Below are 23720 nucleotides of genomic sequence, written 5' to 3'. Positions count from 1 at the left end.
TTTTATTGCCCTGGACCCCGAGTTCTAATTCCAGTTTAGTAAGATCAGATCTCTTCTCAGTAGGTTAACTCCTGCCTTAGGAATAAAAAGAAAATGTCCCAAGGCAGTCTTATACTCATAGCTAACCTCCACTGGTTCCATATATGGCACAAGGAAAGTTCCCCACTTTACTCACCATGACCATTATTTCTAACCCTATTGGTATCTGAACCAAGAAAGACCCGGTCATACTGGTGTCTATTTGAAAGGTAATTCTTATCTTATTCTTATGGAATTTTTAGTGGATTCCACTTTCTCTCTAATAATATCTGGGTAATCTCTCATTAAAGTGTCCTGGTTTCCCAAAGCAGTGACAGGTGAAGGGCTTGTGGGGATCCTGGTCATTTCCTTCACTATACTTTTCCCCTATATCCTTCCTTCCCCAATCTTGTCTACTTCTATTATTTGCAACTCGGTTCTATCTTTGCCACAGCGGGTGCTCCAAGTTTTGCTATTTTAGGGTCTCAGCAACCAATTATAACATCATTTTAGTTTAGTCTTGATTTTGTTGTTTCAAAACCTATAATGGCATTTTAGTCGGATACTTTTGACCCGTTTTCTCCCTTCTCAGAAAAACCTTCTGGGCTTCTCACAACAATTCCTCTATGGGTTTTTCAGCCCATTCTTCAATAATCTGCAGCTTCTTATTAATGTCTTGCCAGTATTTTGTCAAAAATGTATCTTTACCAACCTCCTTGAAGTTTCATTATCCAAATCCAGCTCAGACTATTTTCTCATCAGCCCCTTAACATGGCTGAAGAATTCTGTTGGGGTTTAATCCTTGCCTTGCAAAATCTCCACCACCTTGTTTCAGTTCTGATTATGGGCCCCAGGCTCCCTGATACCTTGGATTATTAAGTGTCTCGGATCTCTCTTATTATTCCTCACTCATAATTATGTTCCCAGTTCAGGTCTTGATTGGGAAATTTTTGTTCTCCTCTTGGGCCTCCATCAGCAGTGGGATGGCTCCTGTCCCAACCAGCCATTGCTGTTTACCTGATTGGTTCTCTCTCCTCTCTAGAGAAGAGACCATCTAAGATGGACATGATCTCTGTCCAGGTATGGATATTAGGACCCAAGAACTGGTCTAGCTGTTAAGCCATTCCCAATAGGTATTTGATTAGAGATTTCATCATCTTTTTAAAATCCCTCACCTGAGATGCAGAATGGAGAGCATTCATATATGCTAATGCTCTGAGCCCTAAAAGGACCTCCTTTGGTTGGAATTGTTTCAAAGTTACTTTCTCTTTCCTTAAGGTTTTTGGGGTAAGAGGAGAACTTTGTTGGTTCTTTACTAGTTGTTTAAATTCTCTTATAAGTAGACTGCAAGAACTCTCCTTCCTTAATTTCTCTCCTCTGCATGCACTTATGCTCCATTTCTCCCTTAAGTTGAGCTGGAGAATCAGGCACTGCTACACTTCAAGCTGGTGCCAGAACCAGGACTGGTGGTTCAGGAAGGAGCCTGGGGCTGGGGTGCATAAGAAGGGGGAAGGGCAGAAAGTGGGTCCCAAGGGCACTAGGAATTTTCTACCTGTTTATCCATTTCTTACTCCCTGGCTGGCAAGGAATACAGGTGAATTTCCAGAAGTCAGAGACAGGAATACTCACATTTTCCTTGAGTCACAGAGTCTTTACTATATACATACAAATTTAAAGTCTGACATACCCAATCTTAAGTTGACCCAAAATTTGGACACATCAGGGCAGGTCCTTTGTTAGGGGCCCTGGCCCTTATGAAACAATATTTAATCATCTCCTTTTTACACTTATTGCTATATTTTGGTAAATCATCCCAATTATCTAACCAAGAACCCAAGGAACTATTTTAGGGAACCCAAGGAAAAGGATTGCCTTTTCCCAAGGAGCTTTTCTTGGAATTCTCACTATTGATTCTTCCTTGCCAGATCCCATTCAGGTTTCCAAGCAACCATCTAAGAGTCCTCTTTCCAGTCCATACCTTAGGTCTGATCATTTGCAACTATTCTGACTCTCTTTATACCCACAACTAAAGAACCACCCAGATAAGGTTCAATATCCCCTCTTCCTCTTACCTGGGTCTGTATACAGATTTATGTGGTCCAGGTATGAATAAACCCCCTTCCACTTCATGGTCCAGACAGAACTACTTCTGCAATGCTATTAGAGCTTTTCTTGAGTTTCTTCAGAGACTGAGACACACACCGTCCCAGCAACCAAGCAGCCACTGAGAAATGGTTCAGTAGGATGTCCTGCCACGCAGGCAGAAGTTCAAGTAGTCACAGACAACCTTCAGACCCCAAACGTGCCCCCAATTGAGTCAGGCAACTGCTGACTCAAACGAATCTTCAGACACTCTCCCATTATGGTAGAAACTCTAATATTTCTTTCTCATGAGAAAGGGCACTCAGGAGATGAATACTGTAAGCAAGTGCTTAGTGTGTGGTCATACAGCCTCCCTTTTATCCTAGTCCCTGAAATAGAGATGGTCTCTTCCCTTGTTCACCACTGGCTGGTTATTGGAGAATCATAATTTTTATCTCAAAAGCTAGCTAATCAGAATGTGCATTTTACGAACACAACTATCCTAATTATTAAAGTAGGGTTTAAGTAATTGGAACAAGGATTGTTTCAATCCTATCAATATGAAATCCTATATCCTTTTAACCAATCAAAGGAGGAGAAGATTGCTCTTTATGGAAAAACAAAACTTAGTTTGTTCATCTTGTCACCAGATAGTACTTCCCCTGAGCCTATGCTATCTCTATTCCCCACAAGGAACAAAGTACTTATATTTGGCTCTGAAATGAATTTTGATTGTATTAATAAATTATTTATCTCTCTAATAATATTGTGTTCAAGTTAATATTTAACATAAGCATACATTATTTAAGCTAGTATAGGATTGAAAATCTTTGTAACTGACAGAATAGGCACATTTCTTAAAACTAACAAAGTTGTTATTTTAACATTTCCTGCATAAACATTACATTTCTAGTACTAAGTTCAATGATTTATTCTTGGTTATCCTTCAAACCTAAGTCATTGTAATATTGAAGACAATATTAAAAAGTTAAATGAAATTATTAATGCAAAAATGTAACTGGAAAAAAACTTACACCTTTATCTCCTTGAGTAATGGATTTAATTTTTTAAATTATGAAACATTTTTCAGAGAAAAAAAGCAACTCTTGTTTATCTATAAATTTATCTATATAATCTATGAACAGGTATCCTGTCCACATTGTGAGGGGGTGAGGGGCATCGTATCCCTACAATTTGAAAGGTCAGTGTAGAAATTTTTGGCTCTCTCTTTGTACTAGAAAAATCTAAATTATTTTTATGGAATGTTTCTTGTGCATATTTGTGGTATAAAATATTGCTAAACATATATTTTATACGTTTCTGAGTTTCTTAACTTTTTCTGTGTTGTCTGTTGGTCTTTGCATGCTGTATGAGGTTTCCACAAAACTCAAAAGTTCCTATTTAATTTCTTATGCTGACCTGTGAAAAGTCAAGATGTAGAAAGGATACCTGTGCATATATTTATAAATGCCCTGCATGTAAAGAGGCTGTGAAGAATAGCAGGTAAGACCTGGCCTCAATGTCAAAAAGACCTGAAAACTCAAGTCCTGTCCCTGATAAACTAGGTATGTGTTCTTACAAAGTCACTTAACCTCTTACTGAACTAGGGCAATAGTGTTGAAGTCAAATAGAAATGGGGATCACTAAACAACCCAAAAGGAACCCTGTGAGCCACAAATAGACTTGATTTTAAAAATATAATAAAAATAAAACTATAATAACTTAAATTTTAAAAAACTTAAAATAAAACAATATAATTTTAAAACATAATAATAAAAATAATAAATTAAGTACGTTTACTTATTTTGTTAATAATTTCCTAGTTACATTTTATTCTGATTCAGGTTGCTGTATATGGCACCACCATTCTTGGTAACACTTGGGGACTATACATTGCAAAGAAGGTGCAGACCTGCATTGGTAAAAGGAAGTCTCCTTTTAGGTAGAACCAAGGAGGAGTTCCTGATATCAATGAAGGGGTCTAAATGTCTATTCCTATTCCTTTTATGTGTATTACTGTCATAATAGTTGTGTACATTATAAAATTCAAAAAAACATAAATTTAGAAGGATGAGATGAAGATAAAATATTATTTAATCCTAAATATGGAGAGATAAGATAGATCACAGATGAATCCTAGTGACCCCCTGGAAATTATTGAGTAGAGGTTTGACATGGTTAAAGTACATGGTTATGTACTTTAGGCAAGGTTGCTTTTGGATACTGGGTAAAACTAACCTGAGTGTAAATAGACTTGAGGGAAGAAGAGCAATAAGGAAGCATTCCCAGGCAAAAGGACATTAGAGCCTGAACTAGAGAGATGACTGTGTAAGTAGAGACGGGGACAGAAATAAGAAATACTGAGATAAAACTGGCAATATTTGGCAACTGATTGGCTATGTGGATATGAGGTGAGGGAAAGTAAGAAGTTGAAGACTATTAGGGTGTAAGAACTTAAGACAACAACTAAAAGAATTGTGGTGCCCTAAAAATCAGGTTTAGACTAATACTTCATGCAATATGAAAAGATGAGCTATAAATGAATACTGTTCACATTATAAACAAATTAGACAAAGGAGGAAAATTCCTTTTGGATTTTTGGACAGAGAAGAGTAAACGATGGATAAAGAGGATCACCAAAAAAGAAAGACAATTTTGACTACACAAAATTATAAGTTTTTGAACAAATAAAATTAGAAGGGAAAGTTGGGAGAGAGGAGAAGACACCTTTGTAGTTGAATTCTCTAATGAAGATCTCATTTTTCAAGAACTATAAGGTTCCAATTCAAAATTGTAAGAATAAGGGGGCAGCTGGGTAGCTCAGTGGAGTGAGAGTCAGGCCTAGAGACAGGAGGTCCTAGGTTCAAACCCGGCCTCAGCCACTTCCCAGCTGGGTGACCCTGGGCAAGTCACTTGACCCCCATTGCCCACCCTTACCAATCTTCCACCTATGAGACAATACACCGAAGTACAAGGGTTAAAAAAAAAAAAACAGGTAAAAAAAAATTGTAAGAATAAGAATCATTTCCCAATAGAAAAATAGTCATTTTCAAAGAAAGAAATCCAAGCTACCAACTGTCATTGAAAAAAAAAAATGTTTCAAATTACTTCTAGAGAAATGCAAATTAAAGTCAATTCTGTGGTTCTAACCCAGAGGACAAAAAAGCATGTGGTCATTGTGTAAGAAGCACATATAGCTCTTACTAGCAAAAAACTGATCATTATCAATGGAGCACAGTCCTCCAAAAAGATTGCCTGCTGTAGCCATTTTTTTGGGTGGCATAGGAATTTTTCTAAGAGCAACTGCACAATTGCTGAATAGCTTTAGTTTAGATCCCAAGTGCCCTTAAAGTACTAGATAACCTAGCTCAAAAGATGGGACACCTGGGGATTGATCAACAAAGCAGAGTGGCCTAATTGGGAGAGTGTTCCAACAAATGAGGAGATAAAGTCCATGATGGGCCATTATACCTAAGGATGAAACCAGTCCTCCCAGACTAGTGATGGTAAACCAGAGATCAAGTGCTAGGCCCCAGTGGACCCCCACCTTGTGCCATACGTGCTAGGTATGCTCCCCCCAACACAACAGAGGGAGAAAGCACTCCCAGTGGGCTGCTGAAGTGAGCGTAGAGGGGGGAGGGGAGCAGCCTGAGTGCTCTGCAGACTGTGAGCCTCCCACCTTACCCTCCCCCTCCCCCACCCTTGTGAGTTCCCCCTGGGCTGCTGGGCAGAGGGGCAGGTGATGTGAAAAAATGTCACCAGCGCAGATGAAGAGGGGGAAAGGAAGCATCTCCACCCAAGTCCCTCTGCCTCTCTAGTTAAAGAACTGGAGGTGGGGTGGAGGGGGACCCAGCTGCAAGCCCACAGAGAGCCCTCTAAATGTTATCTTTGGCACCTATGCCATCGGTTCACCATCACTGTCCTAGATTTTATCCAAATGGCTCATTATATATCCTCATATTCTCAAGAGAAATCAATAAGTAATTACTTAAAAAAGAAGTTCAGCTCTTTTGAATGAGAAATTTGTTTCTAGCTGGATATTTATATGAACAAAGCACAAAACTCTGAAGCAAAGCTCCCTCCATGAATGTAAATAACCAAGTTTCCTGAATTTGGGCCTTCAAGTGCTTTAAAACAGCTTTTCTTCGAATATTGTATCAAAATCCAACTCTTAACTAGCAACAAATCTAAAATGCATTTCAAAATTTAAAATTCCATTAAAAATTAGCACAGAATTTTTTGCTAATTCCGTTTCTTGTTTTAAGAAATGGATTATAACTTCTAAGAATAAGTTCATTTTTTTACAATACTTACAATATTTTTCCAGTCCTATATAACTGATATTCTGAATGATGTTTCTAAGATACCATATGAGCTTCAAGTGATTTCTCAGTCATCTTATCATCATAGAAGTTTAGAGATATATTTTATTTCCCATAAGTACAACTACTGTGTAATTTGAATCTGTTACCCTAAAAACTATGATCCCCAGCCAAACTACTATTCCCAGCACTCTACTCATTTCCTGTAGTTACGTGCTAATGTAGACAGGATATATAAATTGGGTGGAATTCCCTGTCTAGCTCTTTTTTCCTTCCTGTGAGTGGCTTTAGCAGAGTCGGCATTTTGAGCAGTAGAAAAACTTAGTCACTTGGTTCTATTTTGTCAGATAATAAATTTAAAATTTATAAAAATAATACTTAAAGTATTAATATTATATTTATGGTGGCCAGAATGTAATGGGCAAAAATAAGGGGACTGGATTAAATTTATAAGAGTGTGGTCTCCAGGAATTATGATTCAATTCCAAATGACTATTTATGGTAGTTTATTTACAAAAGGAGAAAGAGTGAAAGTAAGAAAATCAGAGAGTAGATATTTATTTCAGCCTGGTCCAAACTAGACAGGGCTTAAGAGGCCCCAACAAAGGGGGCCCAGAGGTAAATTAAACAAGGGTTTTAGCCACGAGGCCTTCTCCAAGATAAGGAGGCCTCTCTGGAGGCTAGTACCTCCGTAACAAGCCAGGGAAAGGAGTCAGCCTTTTTCACTCACCCATGTGGTAGTTCTAAGGTAAAATAGAAGAGCAGTCTGAGGTCCTCAGCCAGAGCTCTTCCAGGGCTGAAATCAAAAGACCTCCATCACAGGAGATTCTTGCTGCTTTTAAAGACTATTCCTTTCATCACTTCTTGTTACTTCCTCCCACTTTACATGGACCAATTACAGATAAAGTTTTGCTTAGGAATGCCCCGGGTCATTCAGTCAATTCTGAATCATCACCCACTATCTCACACTTGGGTCACAGACCTGCCTCACTTAAGGATGAGTGGGGTGTATACACTTCTCGGGATAAAAATCTAAAAATGGGCTGGGGGGAGTTAATCTCATCTTCACACTATGAAGAATTTGAACTCAAATACAAGCTTGCCTATCTTTGTCCAAAGTTATATAGCTGGAATATATATATATATATATATATATATATATATATATATATTTTCCTTCCAATGACCTGAAAACATTTCCTGTACAATGTAAATCTCAGGCACCTTCACGAAAACATAAACTCAACAAACAGTTTTAATCCCTGAGAACCTCTTAATGTTAGATATAATAGTCAAACTCAATAGATCAAAATAAACTCCAATCTCAAATTCTGTAATATTCCCTTCTTTAACATTTTCAGCTGTCAGGTCATTAAGGCTAAAAACTTTATGGGAAGACTGCTTACTTGATAAATTCACATCAACCTTGAGAATATTGGTGACTGTAAGGATGGGGGAAGGGACAAAAAGAGCCAGAAGAAGGCCATTGGTGAGTTACTGGCAGCTGGGACCAGAGAAGATTCTGGGAGGCTCCAGAGGAGGAGGAGGAGGAGGAGGAGGAGGAGGAGAAAAGGGCTTCAGGTGGAGGTCTAGGAGAGAGGAGGAGGACATCTCAGCTCTGTTCCGGTCCTGAGGACCTTTCTTTGGACACTGAAACCTCGATTCCCTGGTCAAAGGCATCCCATCGCTTCTCACCCAGCAAGACTTCAACCATAGAGTCAGCTAAGTTTTGGGACTCCTTTTTGGGAGCAATCTCTTAGGCTCCTTCTCCCATTACCCAATCTTGCTGAGAGACCCCTTCTGGTCTAACTTACAATTATAGAAAAGGATAGAAACAGAAACAGAAGGAGAAGGGGAGGGAGACGCTTAGGAGTAAGAACCCCAAAGGTTCCTAACCGAGTGACAGACCCCATAGAAATAGAGAAGAGGGTACCCCAAATTCCTCTGCCTTTCACCCCTTTCCCCAATCCCTCAATTGTGATTAAATCTAGGCCTATTGCACTATACAATGGACCACCTGGAGGTCCTTCAAACAGCATTTATAAAGTACCTATGTACAAGACCCTGTCCAAGGCTCTACAGACACAAATAAAAAATGGAAAAAAAAATTCCTGACCTTGAGCACCTCACATTCTTTTCTTTTTTTTTCTTTCTTTCCTTTTTTTTTTTGAGAGGACTGGCTCTCAATCCACTGAGCCACCCAGTTGCCCCCAAGCACATCACATTCTACTGTATAAAACATTCTGCAGAATGTCAATGAATAAATATGTACTATGTGCAAAGCTCTGAGGACACAAAAAGAGGAAAGATAGTTCCTGCCCGCAAGAAGCTTAAAATCTAGTAGTGGGGACAACATACAAACAAATTTGGTAGGGCCCTGTAAGGACAGATTTTGTGCAAGGGGGGTGGGACAAAAGGAGCCAGAGAAGGAGTGGCTGACAGTTGGTGACAGTCACTGATTGAAACCAGAGAGAGAGAGAATTCTGGGAATTCTCCAGTGGAAGGAGGAGGAGGAGAGGTCTTTCAGGGGAGGACTGAGAGGGAAGAGGTGGACATCCCAGCACTGATCTAATCCTAAGAGCTTCCTGAGGATCTTTCTTTAGGAAACGGAACCTTGATTCCCTGATCAAAGATATTCCATCGCATCTCTCCCATCAAGACTTCAACCATGGAGTCAGCTAAGTTTTTGGACTCCATTTTGGGAGCAATCTCTTAAGTCTCCTCCCATTATTCAATCTTGCTAAGAGACTCCCTTTCAGTCAAAACTTACAATTATAGAAGGAAAAGGGGTGGGGGAAGAAGCTTGGTAGTGGGAACCACAAAGGTTCCCTCCTGAGTGAGAGACCCCATAGAAATAGAAAAGAAGGCACCCCCAAAACCCTATGCCCTTCACCCCTAAAACCCTATGCCCTTCATTCCTTTCCCCAATCCCTGAACTGTGAATAATAAAAGCCATTCATTAGTCAGATAGAGTTCCAGAGTGCCTGAGAGACAACAAGGGGGAGGGGAACCACAGCTTGGTCTATCTGCCTCCATCTTGAAGCTGGAACACCTGCTGTGAAGTTGACTGACCTTGGGGGAAGCTTGTGTAAACCTCACCCTCATTCAGAATCAGATTGGGGTACCACATACCTCATCTTATAGGTAAGCGTCGCCCCAAAATTCTCTTGCATAATTTAAAACCAGGAGATAAAGTATATATAAAAACTTCACAAGAAAGTCAGTAACAGACCCCAAATGGTAAGGAACCTATAAAATTTTGCTTACTACCCTGACAAGTATAAAAGTAGAAGGAAAAGATTTGTGATTCTATGTGACCCACGTGAAACCTGAAAAGAACATACAAATGCAGAATACCCAGAAACAGTTCAAGATAGACAAATTACAGAAAGTGCTGAGGACTGAGAATTGAAATTCAAAATCATTGCAAAACATCCGGAAATGCATAACACACACACACACACACACACACACACACACACACACACACACACGCAATTGATATCACTGACAAAGCATCACAATCCACACTTTTCCTGTATCCAGACCAGAGAGCCCATCCAACAACATGTATGACTATAGACAACAGGTGACGGAGAAAGAGAGAGGGGGAAAAACAGGAAATTAAGAAAATCACCAAGAAGATGCAAGAAAAGAATACTTGGAAAGACATTGAGAAAAAACTTTTGGACTTTGCACAAAGAAGAGGACAGAAGGAAACGATTTACTTGACTATGGTGTGGAGATAGCACAAAAACACAAATTAACCTCACACTTTAGGGATAATGGAACCAGACAACATAGCATCAAGAAACAAGAGAAATCTACAGGCAACCTGAAGAAAATCGACAACTTTGAAAACAAAAATGAGTATTTTGCATGCATAGTACATAAAGAAAACACAAAACACAACACAAAACTGATATCTAGCTGAGACCTCATGTAAATAAGTGAGTGTCTGAAGATTGTGAAAATATAAAATGTATATATGTCTATAATGTAAATAGTTGCAAGTTCCATAAGATTTTAACCACATGAGAAGATCAAGCGGTTTTCTTATCTGGTTAACATCAATATGCAAAACTAATGCTTGTACAAATGTATAATAGTGTAGATAATGTAAATTTTACAAATACCTGTAACACAGGTTGGAAAAGTAGAGTAAAATTGTAAATAATAGTCCCTAACCATTTAGATAACATATCATACTAACAATTTAGCAGATAATTTGAACATTAAACATAGGGAAAGTGCAGAAAAGGTCAGGGAAGTTAAAAAAATGTTTCTTTAATGAGACAGTGCAGGGAAAGCATAATAATAATAATAATAATAATAATAATATATATATAATTATTGTTCAATGGACAACTAAGAATACTAACATACAAAAATAGATTCTCAATATAAAAACTAATATTTCATTTAAAACATAGGTAGTTTAGGGGGAATTCTGGGAAGATGGCAGCTTAGACAGAGTCAATCTTAAAACCTCTGCACCATTCCTCACCAAGATAGAAAACAATGCGCTACAAGAAGAAAGAAGACCAATTCTAAAAACAGGACAGAACAAGGGGAACCCATATTGCTGGACAGCTAAAGAGGTATACTGAAAAAAAAAAAAAAAAAAAAGACTTGAATTATTCAACTGTCAGGTCTGAGTGTTTAGAAGAGGAATCCTAGGACCCTTCCTCCACGTGCTGTGCAGAGTCTCCAGCAGCACCTGAAATCTCAGGGTGGGCGGGCGCACTGGCCTGGAGAGAGGGCCTTACTGGCACCGGACATGGAGAGTTGAACACAGGCACAGGGGAGGTGAATGGAGGAGAAAGCCAGAGAAACACAGCAAAAATACCTAGAAAATGGCGGCTACGAGGGCGCAAAACCTCAGACTTCAGACCACTTGGCTTCATCACACTGAGATAGAGAACAAAGGGCTTCAAGAGGAAAGAAAACCAGATCAAACACAAGGACAGAGCCCGGGGACCCTACTGCTGGTAAACTCAGCAAAAACACTCCTTCTTGTCCCCAAACTTTTTTTTCCTCTCTCCTCCGGAGGTTTAAGCCTCAGGGAAGATTAAGCAGTACAAACTAATCCAATCAATACAGGATCAATCCCATCAATTGGACAGACAAGAAACCTTCAGAGGGCTGAGAAAGTAACTACAAACCTCCATTGCCAACTGGGGGAAGATCATTCATCAAAGATCATTAAAAACATCTGCTCAAACTAGCAGAACAGAAAAGGAAAAAATATGAGTAAACAACAGAAAAAGAGAAAAGAAATGACAACTGAGAGCTTCTTCTTTCAAGGAAGCGAAAAGAGAGCAAACAAAATAGAAATAGAAGAGCAAGAAGTTCCAGTGAATTGGACACAGGCTTTGGAAGATCTCAACATTCAAATAACTCAAAAATCAATCAAGAGAGGCTGAAGACAATTTGAAAAAGGAAATACATGATCTAAAAAAGAAAATAAAAGTCTTAAAAGCCAGAATTGGCCATCTTGAAAATGAAGCAAATAAGGCAAAAGATGATCTACAAAAAAAATCAGACCAGAAGGAGAAGGATGACCAAAAAGACAGGAATGAAATTCAGTCTTTAAAAAATAGAACGCAACAAGTAGAAGCAAATAACTTCACAAGGCAGCAAGAATATGTAAAACAAAATTTAAAAAAATGAAAAATTTGAAGAGAATATGAAACACCTTGTTGACTTAATGAAAGATCTGGAGAACAGAGCTAGAAGAGACCATTTAAGAATTATTGGTTTACGAGAACATCATGATAAAAGAAAAAATTTAAACATCATCATACAAGAAATTATCAGAGACAATAGCCCTGAAATTCTCAAACAAGAGGGAAAAGTGGAAATTCAAAGAATCCACAGATCACCTCCTACATTTAATCCACAACTGACAACATCCAGGAATGTTATAGCCAAATTCAAAAACTACCAGGCCAAAGAAAAAATGTTACAAGCTGCTAAAAAGAAGTCATTCAGATATCAGGGAACCACAGTTAGGATAACACAGGATCTGGCTGCATCTACATTGAAGGACCAGAAGGCATGGAACACAATATTCAGGAAAGCAAGAGAACTGGGTCTACAACCAAGAATCAACTATCCAGCAAAACTGACTATATTTTTGCAGGGGAAAGTGTGGCCATTCAATAAAATTGAGGACTTCCAAGCATTCATAAAGAAAAAACCAGACTTAAACAAAGAGTTTGCTGCCCAAACCCAGAACTCAAAAGAATCACCATAAAATAATTAAGAGAATGGGGGTAGGGGGAAAAAAATCTTTTCTTTAAGGGACCCAATAAGTTCAATTAATTTGTATCACAAGAAAAAAAAGAAGATATTGGCAAATATTAAAAATTGTTATTATTGGGGCAGCTGGGTAGCTCAGTGGAGTGAGAGTCAGGCCTAGAGACAGGAGGTCCTAGGTTCAAACCCGGCCTCAGCCACTTCCCAGCTGGGTGACCCTGGGCAAGTCACTTGACCCCCATTGCCCACCCTTACCAATCTTCCACCTATGAGACAATACACCGAAGTACAAGGGTTTAAAAAAAATTTGTTATTATCAACAGGGTAACTAGAAGAAGTTTACATAGAGGGAACAGTGACAAACTGTATAGGATGAAATGAGGGGAAGAAAAGAAGGCAATATTAAGAAAAATAGGAAAACAAAAAAAATGGAGTAAATTTATATTCCATAAAGAAGCGTGTGGGGTCAACAGGGAAGAATAACAATACACTGGAAGGGTAAAGAGATTGGAGACAGGAAATCTTTTATACCATCAGGTCCATTGGGGCAGAGAATTGATTCCTGCTCTATAGAGAAGTAGAAGGGTAAAAAAAAGGACTGGTGGGGAGGGAAGTAACAATAGGAAGGGAGAGGATTGGGAGGGGTGGGGGGTGCGGCTTAAAAAGATCCTAAAGAAGAGTAAGAGGGAAATAAGAAGGGAGAGGGGAGAAAGGGAAGTACAATAAGGGAGGGGACTGGGGAAAATGATTAAAAACAAAACACTGGAATAGAAGGAAAGTGAATGAAGAAAGGACAGGACAAGGAGAGAGAATCAAAATGTGTGGGAATACACAGTTGATAATTATAACTGTGAATGTGAATGGGATGAACTTGCCCATAAAAGGGAAGCAAATACTAGAGTAGATTAAAAACCAAAATCCTAACTTATGTTGTCTATAAGAAACACAGGAGACAGGCAGACATACATAGAGTAAAATTGAAAGGATGGAGCAAAATCTATTGGGCTTCAAATAAAAAAAGGAAGGGAGGGGTAGCCATCATGATCTCTGACAGACCCAAAATAAAAATAGATTTGTTTAACAGAGATAGGGAAGGTAATTACATCTTAATAAAAGGCAGTATAGAACAATGAAGAAATATCAGTACTCAACACCAAACTGTATAGCTTCCAAATTTCTAAAGCAGAAGTTAGTGGAACTCAATGATGAAATAGATAATATGATTCTCCAAAATAATTTAGTGAAAGAACAAATCATAGAAACATAATTTCATTTCAGACAATGATAATGATGAGACTTCTTGCCCTAACCTATGGGATGCAGCCAAAGCAGTTCTAAGGGGAAAATTTATATCACTGAGTGCATATATTAATAAATTAGGGAGGGCAGAGATTAATGAATTGGACATGCAATTTTAAAAACTAGATAATGAACAAAAGAAAAATGCCCAGATGAACACTAAATTAGAAATACTAAAAATCAAAGGAGAAATTAATAAAATTAAAACTATAAGAACTATTGAATTAATAAGACTAGAAGCTGGTATTTTGAAAAAACAGATGAGACAAAGTACTGGTAAATCTAATTAAAAAAAAAGGAAAGAAGAAAACCAAATTAACAGTATCAAAGATAAAAAGGGAGACCTTACCTCTAATGAAGAGGACATTAAGGCAATCATTAAAAAGTATTTTGCCCAATTATATGGCAATTAATATAGCAAGCTATGTATATGGATGAATATTTACAAAAATATAAATTGCCTAGATTAACAGCAAAAGAAATAGAATACTTAAATAATCCAATATCAGAAAAAAATTTGAACAAGGCATCAAAGAACTCCCTAAGAAAAAATTGCCATGGCCTGATGGATTCACAAGTGAATTTTATCAAACATTCAAAAAATAACTAATCCCAATACTATATAAATTATTTTATATAATAAGTATAGGAGGAGTCCTACCAAATTCCTTTTATGACACAAATATGGTACTGATTCCAAACACAGGGAGATCAAAAAGAGAGAAAGAAAACTGCAGACCAATCTCCCTAATGAACATAAGATGCAAAAATCTTAAATAGAATACTAGCAAAAAGACTCTAGCAAGTGATCAAGAGGGTTATCCATCATGATCAAGTGGGATTTATACCAGGAATGCAAGGATGGTTCAACATTAGGAAAACCGTCCACATAACTGACTATATCAATAAGCTAACAAACAAAAATCACATGATTATCTCAATAAATACTGAAAAAGCCTTTGAAAAAATACAACATCCATTCCTACTGAAAACACTAGAATGTATAAGAATAGAAGGACCTTTCCTAAAAATAATAAACAGTATATATCTAAAACCATCAACAAGCATCATCTGCAATGGGGATAAATTAGAAGCCTTCCCAATACGATCAGGAGTGAAACAAAAATGCTCATTATCACCTCTATCATTTATCATTGTATTAGAAACATTAGCAGTGGCAATTACAGAAGAAAAAGAAATTTAAGGTATTAAATTAGGCAATGAGGAGACTAAGCTATCACTCTTTGCAGTTGATATGATGGTCTACTTAAAAAATCCTAGAGAATCAACTAAAAAGCTAGCGGAAATAATCAACAAATTCAGCAAAGTGGCAGGATACAAAATAAATGTATATAAATCATCAGCATTTGTATATATTTCTAACACATCACAGCAGCAAGAGGTAGAAAGAGAGACATCATTTAAAATCACCGTAGACAATATAAAATACTTAGGAATCTATCTACCAAAACAAACACAGCAATTATACGAAAACAACTACAAAACACTTTCCAAACAAATAAAACTGGATCTAAACAATTGGAAAAACATGGATTGCTCATGGGTAGGATGACCTAACATAATAGAAAGGACCATTCTACCCAAATTAATTTACTTATTTAGTGCCATACCTATCAAACTACCAAAAAACTTTTTTACTAAATTAGAAAAAACTATAACAAAGTTAATTTGGAAGAACAAAAGATCAAGAATATCAAGGGAAATAATGGAAAAAAAATGTGAAGGAAGGTGGCCTGGCAGTACAAGATATTAAACTATACTATAAAGCAGTGGTCATCAAAACAAAATGGTACTGGTAAGAAAAGGAAGGATCAGTGTAATAGATAGGGGGTAAGTGACATCAGTAAGACAGTCTATGATAAACCCAAAAAGCCCAACTTTTGGGACAAAAATCCACTATTTGACAAAAACTGCTGGGAAAATTGGAAAACAATATGGGAGAGATTAGGTTTAAATCAACATCGCACACTCTACACTAATATAAATTCAGAATGGGTGAATGACCTGATATAAAGAAGGAAACTGTAAGTAAATTAAGTGAACACAGAATAGTATACTTGTCAGATCTCTGGGAAAGGAAAGATTTTAAAACCAAGCAACAGTTAGAAAAAAATTACGAAATGTAAAATAAATAAGTTTATTATGTTAAATTAAAAATTAATTTTGTACAAACAAAAACAATGAAACCAAAACCAGAAGGTAAACAACAAACTGGGAAAAAAATCTTTATAACAAAAATCTCTGACAAAGGTCTAATTACTGAAATATACAAGGAGCTAAATCAATTGTATAAAAAAAAAAATCAAGCCATTCCCCAATTGATAAATGGGCAATTTTCAGATAAAGAAATCAAAATTATCAATAAGCACATGAGAAAGTGTTCTAAATCTCTAATAATTAGAGAAATGCAAATCAAAACAACTCTGAGGTATCACTTCACACCTAGTAGATTGGCTAAAATGACAACAGAGCAGAATAATAAATGTTCGAGGGGATGTGACAAAATTGAGACATTAAAACATTGTTGGAGTTGTGAATTCATCCAACCATTCTGGATGGCAATTTGGAACTATGCCCAAAGAGCTCTAAAAGACTGCTTGCCCTTTGATCCAGCCATACCATTGTTAGGTTTTACCCCAAAGAGATAATAAATAAAAGGCTTATACAAAAATATTTATAGCTGTACTTTTTGTGGTGGCAAAAAAACTGGAAAACGAGGGGATGCCCTTCAATTGGGGAATGGGTGAACAAATTGTGGTATATGCTGGTGATGGAATAATATTGTGCTCAAAGGAATAATAAACTGGAGGAATATCATGCGAACAGGAATCACCTCCAGGAACTGATGCAGAGTGAAAGGAGCAGAACTAGAAGAATATTGTACACAGAGACTGATACAGTGTGGTAAAATCAAATGTAATGGACTTCTGTACTAGCTGCAATGCAATGACCTTGGAAAATTCTGAGGGATTTATGGAAAAGAACACTACCCACATTCAGAGGAAGAACTACGGGAGTGGAAACACAGAAGAAAAACAACTGCTTGACCTCATGGGTTGATGTGGACATGATTGGGGATGTAGACTTGAAAAGACCACACCAATGCAACTATCAATAATATGGAAATAGGTCTTGATAGATGACACGTGGAAATTCAAGGAGGCTAAGGGGATGGGGTTGGGGGAGTGAAGGGGAAAGTAACAACATGAATCATGTAAGCATGCAAATTTTTTCTAAATAATAAAAAAATAATAAAACATAGGTAGGAATAATAAGATAGTTTCATTACATTACTTGACAGACTTATACATTAAAAGTATAAAGAAGTTAAGATTCTGTTAAAATCATAGATGGATTAAATAACTTAGAAGAGGGTTCAGGATAAGAAAATTGTTACTGTAAACTTAGACATTGTGTTCAATGGAAAACTTTTCTTGTTACAAAATTGTTCTATACTCTGTAAAAATTGTTATATAAATTGCAACCCTCATCGCCCTACCAACCTCTCCAAAACCATCTAAGAATAGGAATAGATAATTAGTACAGTGATAAAACAAGATAAGAATTTGTTATTTTGGATGGAGGGGGAACATGAGATTGGAATAGGAAATAGTGATGCATGAATTAAGTGGGATTTATGGAAAAAGTCCTACCACACAAAACTGGGATACTTTAAGGATGGGATTAGTACAAGGGAGATGAGACAAAAGGAGCCAAGAGTGGCTGACAGTTGGTGACAGTTGAGACCAGAGAGAATTCTGGGAAATTTTCCAGGGGAGGAAGGAGGGAAGGGCTTCAAGAAGACTCAGAGAGGAGAGCGGAGGAGGACATCCCAGCTCTGATCCTGAGGATCTTTCTTTGGACATTCATTCCCCAATCCCCTGGTCAAAAGCATTGCATCACTTCTCACCCATCAAGACTTCAACCATTGAGTAAGCTAAGTTTTTGGACTCCATTCTGGGAGCAATCTCTTAGTCTCCTTCTCCCATTATCCCAACCTTGCTGAGAGACCCCCTTTCAGTCAAAGCTTACAATTATAGGAAAGAATAGAAACAGAAACTATAAATAGAAGGAGAAGGGGTGGGGGAAGAAGCTTAGGAGTGGGAACCATTAAGGTTCCCACCTAAGTGACAGACTCCATAGGAATAGAGAAGAGGGCACCCAAAATCCCTCTGCCCTTCACCCCTTTCCCCAATCCCTGAATTGTGATTAATAAAAGCCATTTATTAGTCAGATAGCATTTCAGAGTGCCTGAGAGACAATGAGAGAGAAGGGAATCACAGCTTGGTCTAGCTGGCTCCATCTTGGAGTTGTGAAGTTGACTGACCTCAGGGGAAGTTTGTGTGAACCCTGCCCTCATTTAGAATTGGATTGGGATACCACATACCTCATCTTATAAGGAAGCCTTATCCCCAAATACTGTGGGGTAGCATGACCATCTAGGTCACCCAATTTCGGGGCGACACCCCCTTAAAGTGTCCCAGAGTATATTCATCAGGAGGGGAGAGCTAGAAGAGAGTCTCACCATATAGAGACTCTCTTCCCCCCTCTATCGTAACATCTGGGTACTGGCTCTCATTTATTGTTACAGCCTGTAATCTGGTTTTTCAGAGGCTAACTGAAATGGGCCTGAAGTTAGGCATGGAGAAGGAAGTCTCTTCATCTTTCATTTTTTTCCACATTAAATCTTTGTTAGAATTTTTTGGTGGGGAGAGGGAGGGAAAGAGAAAAAGTGGGGAGAGAGAATCAGAGGGAGAGAGAGAGGAGTGTCAGCAGGTATTCACTTATATCTGAAGTTTTAGGCAGATATGGACACCTTCATGTAAACCAAATGATTCTCAAAGTGGGTGCTACAGCGATCCAGGGGGGCGGTGATGGCCACAGGTGCATTTATCTTTCCTATTAATTGCTATTAAAATTTTTAAAAAATTAATTTCTAGGGCACTAAGTAATATTTTTTCTGGAAAGGGGGCAGTAGGCCAAAAAAGTTTGGGAACCACTGATGTAAACGCAAAGCATTACATGTAAGATAGAGTGTGCGTGCGTGCGCGCGCGTTTTAAATCCTTACCTTCTGTCTTAGAATCAACTCTAAGGCAGAAGAACAGTAAGGGCTAGGCAACTAGAGTTAAGTGACTTGCCCAGGTTCACATAGTTAGGAAATGTCTGAGGCCAGATTTGGACCCAGGTTCTCTTAACTCCAGGCCTGGCACTCTGTCCACTGTGCTACCTAGCTGCCCCAATAGGAAATAATTAATGGTCAGAAGGCATTGGAATAAAAAGAGTTTGGGGAAAGTTCACTGTAAAAAGCGGGATTTAGTTGGGACTAAAGGAAGCTAGCAGTTGGGCAGAGAGAGCATTCTAGGTATGGCGGACAACCAGAGAGAAAACTTTGAACTGAGTCTTGTTTGAGTAGGAGAACTTGGGTCAAAGTTATGGTCTTCCTACATACTAGCAGTATAATGACATTGCATAAATCACTTAATTCCTTTGATTCTTTAGTCCTTGAATTTGTAATTATTTTATTCTTGGTATTTGTATCCCTGTTTTTTTTTTTTCATCTGTGAAATAGGATGGTAAGGAAAAGAAAAAAGTTGAAATAGATGATCTTTTGGGTTCCTTCCAAATCTTTAGCTACTTTTCCACTTGACAAACTAAATTTGATGGTACTCTTGATTTTGTCAGCATAGGGCAGTGATGACAGACCTTTTAAAGAATAAGTGTCCACATGCAACTGTCACACTGCTTGTGGGGGGGGTCCCTCTTTACCCCAGACTGGAGGAAGGAAGTGCTCCCATTGGGCTGCTGGGCGGTGGGGGCAAGTGATATGAAAAATGTCCTCAGGTATTTAATGGAGAGGGGGAGGGGGAAGCAGCCTGACACTGAGCCCCTAAGGGCTTTCTAGTAATGAATTCTGGAAACTCAGAGCTGGAACATTAGTGGGTGTGGCCACAGAGGTTTTAGTGCCCCCCTCTAGCATGAATAACCACAGGTTTGCCACCACAGGCATATGGCATTCTACAGATATGATCAGTTTCTCCAGAACTCTTATTGTTTTTTATCAATGTCTTTCAAGAATCCTGAATAGAGGATCTATTCAGAGGACTGATGCCCTAAAATTCTTTTATCCTATGAAAGCAGCAAAATGTCACTTAGCAATATTCAAGCATCCCCCCAGCCCCCAATGTCCAACCCATCTCTTTTTTTAGTCATCCAGGACCTCAACTATAGATTTAGAGCTGACAGTCATCTGGTGTAACTCCCTCATTTTACAGATGAAGAAATTAAGATCCTGGTAGGTGAAAAGACTGACCCCACAGACACATACACATTTATAGTAATAGCAGAACTGGGATTTAAACCCAGGACTTCTGACTCCAAATCAACCACTCTTTCTTTTGTACAATATTGCTTTTTGTAGTTCTTTCCCAATGCAAGTCACCATTAATAATAAGTTGAAGATTACTATGCCTTTCATTGCTCCTAGCCTTAACTCTAATTTCAATTCTTCCAAGGTTGGGTTTTTCTGTCATTCACAGCCAAATACCACTAATAAGGTAATTAGAATTAAAGAGTCATTATTTTGCAACCCAATGTTTTTTTTCAGGAACCTAGACAGGAAGGAATGGCTGAAATGAAAGTGCTCTTCTCTGCCAAAACCCACAAAGAGTACCACAATACTCCTTTACAAGTAAAGGACTGGTTCTTCTGTAAAACCAAAATGAGGACTACTGTTTTTACAAAAGAAATGAGTAAACAAGAAAAAAATGTTTCATGGCCATCAACACTAACAAATTTTTTTTTTGTTCAAGATTCACAGATAATCAGCAAGAATTATTAACAGTGATACGGGTGCTTAGAAAGCTATATTCTAGTCCCATGGCAGCACTTCTTCTAGGGCTAACAGTGATATTCTAGACTTCATAATCATGCATTCTCCACTGATGGCTCATCCTGGAACTCTCTTAGTGTCTAGGGACTTCTTCCCCTGGATAAACCAACTGCACCTGCTACCTGCTCACTCTCCTCCCAAAGGTGAGTTCCTCCTGGAGTCTCTATTTTGTTTATAAGCCCAGGACAACTTACTTTCATTTTTCTCTCACTCCTATCCCTGACCTTTTTGTAATTCAAAACTAATGCCCTCATACCAAGTATGTTTGTTTCTCACATAGAAGACTTAATAAATCCTTCCTTCAAATCTTATCCTAAATTTTGACTCTTTCAAGGTTCTGTCTTTCCACCATCCACAGCCAAATACAATCAATAAGAGAATGGACACTAAAATTTTTTAAGTTTAGGAGCACTTATAATACATAATTTCCATTATAATTCAGTACTAAAATTTTATCTATCAGTCAAGGATCTTATTTTATGAGCTGCAATATATCAGGTAATGTGCTAAGAACTGGATAAATAAAAACAAAAAAACATCCTAGTCCTGGCCCTCAAAAGTGCTCAGTCTAATGAAACATGCAAATTACTAATGAACAAATAAGATATATACAGAATAATTTGGAAATAGTCAACTAGAGTGATGGCACTAGCATTAAAGAAGATCAGAAAAGATTTCTTGTATAAGGTGGAATTTTAGTGGTATTTGAAAGAAGCCAGGAACTGAGGAGTTAGAGAAATAGAAGAGGACAGTCAATGCAAATGTTCTGAGTCAGGGAGATGAAGTGCCTAGTAGGAAGTACAGCAAGGAAGCCCCAAAGTCCCTGGACCATCCAGAGTAGGGCTGTAAGAAACCAGAAAGGCAAGAGGGAGAAAGGCTTTTAAAAAAAACACACCAGAAGATTTTATATTTTATTCTGAATGTGAAAGGTAGTCTCTGGTGTTTACTGAGTAGTTTGTATCTTACAAGGTCAGATCTGTAAACTAGTTTTACCAGTTTTCCCTTTCTAATAAATAGGGCATACAAATAGAACATGGAGAATCTAAGCATTCTTTTAATAAACATTATTCACTTTGAGTACACACCTATTTCCAAAGGAATCTTTTCAAATCTCTTCAAGTAAAAAGATTCCAGTCTTTCCCTGAAATATTTTCTGCTGCTTAACATCTCATTGAAATGACTATTATCTAGTAATCATAATTTCTTTGCTTCAGACAAAAATCTCATTGCATCAAATAGACTTTTTCATATCTTAATCTGTATTCTTGTATTTATAAAAAGGAGTAAACTTTCAGTATTAATGAATAAAAGAATTTAGTGCAGCTAAATTCTTATTTCATAAGAAATAAATTCAAATTGCAGTTTTAGGAGAAATCACTAGTACGACACTGTTAACTTTTTAGAAAAAAACAAACTACATAAATATTCTTCCTGAAGAGGTCTATGAGAGGATTTTTCAAAAATAGAGAAAAAAGCAGCAAAACGGAGTTTTACAAAAAAAAAAAAAGCTTTATGTCAAGTCCCCTGCTTTTTCAATCCTATTAGCTTTTAGCATTGGGATTTAAAATGTGTGCTTTAGAACGGGTCCTAGGAGTAACTTTCCTTCTCCCACCCCTCTGAACACCGCAGCATTTTGAGTGGGTAAACAAATTGAGGTTGGTGATGCGAATCACAAAAAGGGGGATGGAGTGTTGGGTCACTAGGCCCAACACCCCATCCCCCTTTTTGTGATTCGCATCACCAACATTCTATCTCCTTAAATCTTTACTGACGTCAAGAGCATCCCTTCCACCTAGACTAACCCTAGGTTTCATTAAAGCGCTATCTAAATTTCAATTCTTCATCATTATTATTACCGCTACCCAAGCTAGTACCTAGCTTCAGAAGGGAAGTGAGTGAAGTGAAGGTTCGGGGAACAGCACGCGGCCAAAGGAGAACCGCCAGGAGTCCTTGTCTACCCCCCCTCCCCCAATGGGGACCAGATGGAGATGGAGGGGGCGACCAAGGGTAACCGGAGAATGGCGCAGGGAATACTTGGAATACTGCACCTCTAGAAAAAAATGCACACGTCTACGTCCAATTTCCCAGGCAAGTCCTTCCAAGACAGGTTTCCCTTCGCCTCCCCACCCCCAACACTGGATGGATTAAGGGGGTCCACCCGAACGACCACTTCGGGACCTTCACCTAGGCCATCATCTCCCTCTCAGCATCGTTCCTCTGCCATAACGAGCCCTGGAACAACCGCGACCTTGGCAGCCTCCATACCAGACAGCGATGGAGAGCCTCAGCAGCGAGATGGGGGGGGGTGGTGGGGTGGGATAACTGGTCCCGCTGGGGTCCAACCGGCCTATTGAGCCTCCCCGCTACCCTCGTTCCATTCCTTCTCATTTTTCCTTCTTCCTCTGGTTTCCCATCACTAGAGGGGCGGCAGAATGTCGTTCCCCTCATTCTATCACATCCTGCTTTGGCCTTGACTAACTGCGTATGCCTGTTGTTTCAGTCCTTACCAGAGAGTGAAGACAACACGTCCAAAGGTGGCGGCAGTGGCGCCCGTTTCTCAGTAGCCTGAAGGGTTCACCTCCTGCTACAGCTAGGGCCACCACGCAATGGATCCCAGCATGCTCCGCTCTATTCCAGGGCCTCCCAGTCCACTGCCCGCCCCTTTCTCTCATCACACGTGATACTCCTTACTCCTTCCCCGCCCACTTCCGCTATCAGTCCTCCTGGAGGTGGGAGGGGGAAGCTAAAGCATTCAACTTCCTTCTCCTCCTTCTCCTCCTCCTCTTCCTCCTCTTCCTCCCCGTCTCCCCCGCCCCCCCAGTTCCCC

General features: G+C 38.6%; 1 protein-coding gene across 1 annotated transcript in view; it reads right to left on the bottom strand.

Annotated features, from left to right (window-relative positions):
- Positions 1-23435, bottom strand: part of ORC4 (origin recognition complex subunit 4) — a 116332-nt gene extending 92897 nt beyond the window's left edge. The window contains exon 1 of the mRNA XM_044669888.1: positions 23401-23435. The gene's annotated coding sequence lies outside the window, so the exon portion shown is untranslated. The remainder of the gene's footprint in view (positions 1-23400) is intronic.
- Between the last annotated feature and the right edge of the window lie 285 nt (positions 23436-23720).

The sequence above is a fragment of the Gracilinanus agilis genome, chromosome 3 (genome assembly GCF_016433145.1).
Source record: "Gracilinanus agilis isolate LMUSP501 chromosome 3, AgileGrace, whole genome shotgun sequence".
Lineage (NCBI taxonomy): Eukaryota > Metazoa > Chordata > Mammalia > Didelphimorphia > Didelphidae > Gracilinanus > Gracilinanus agilis.
This window is presented reverse-complemented; position numbering and strand designations above follow the sequence as displayed.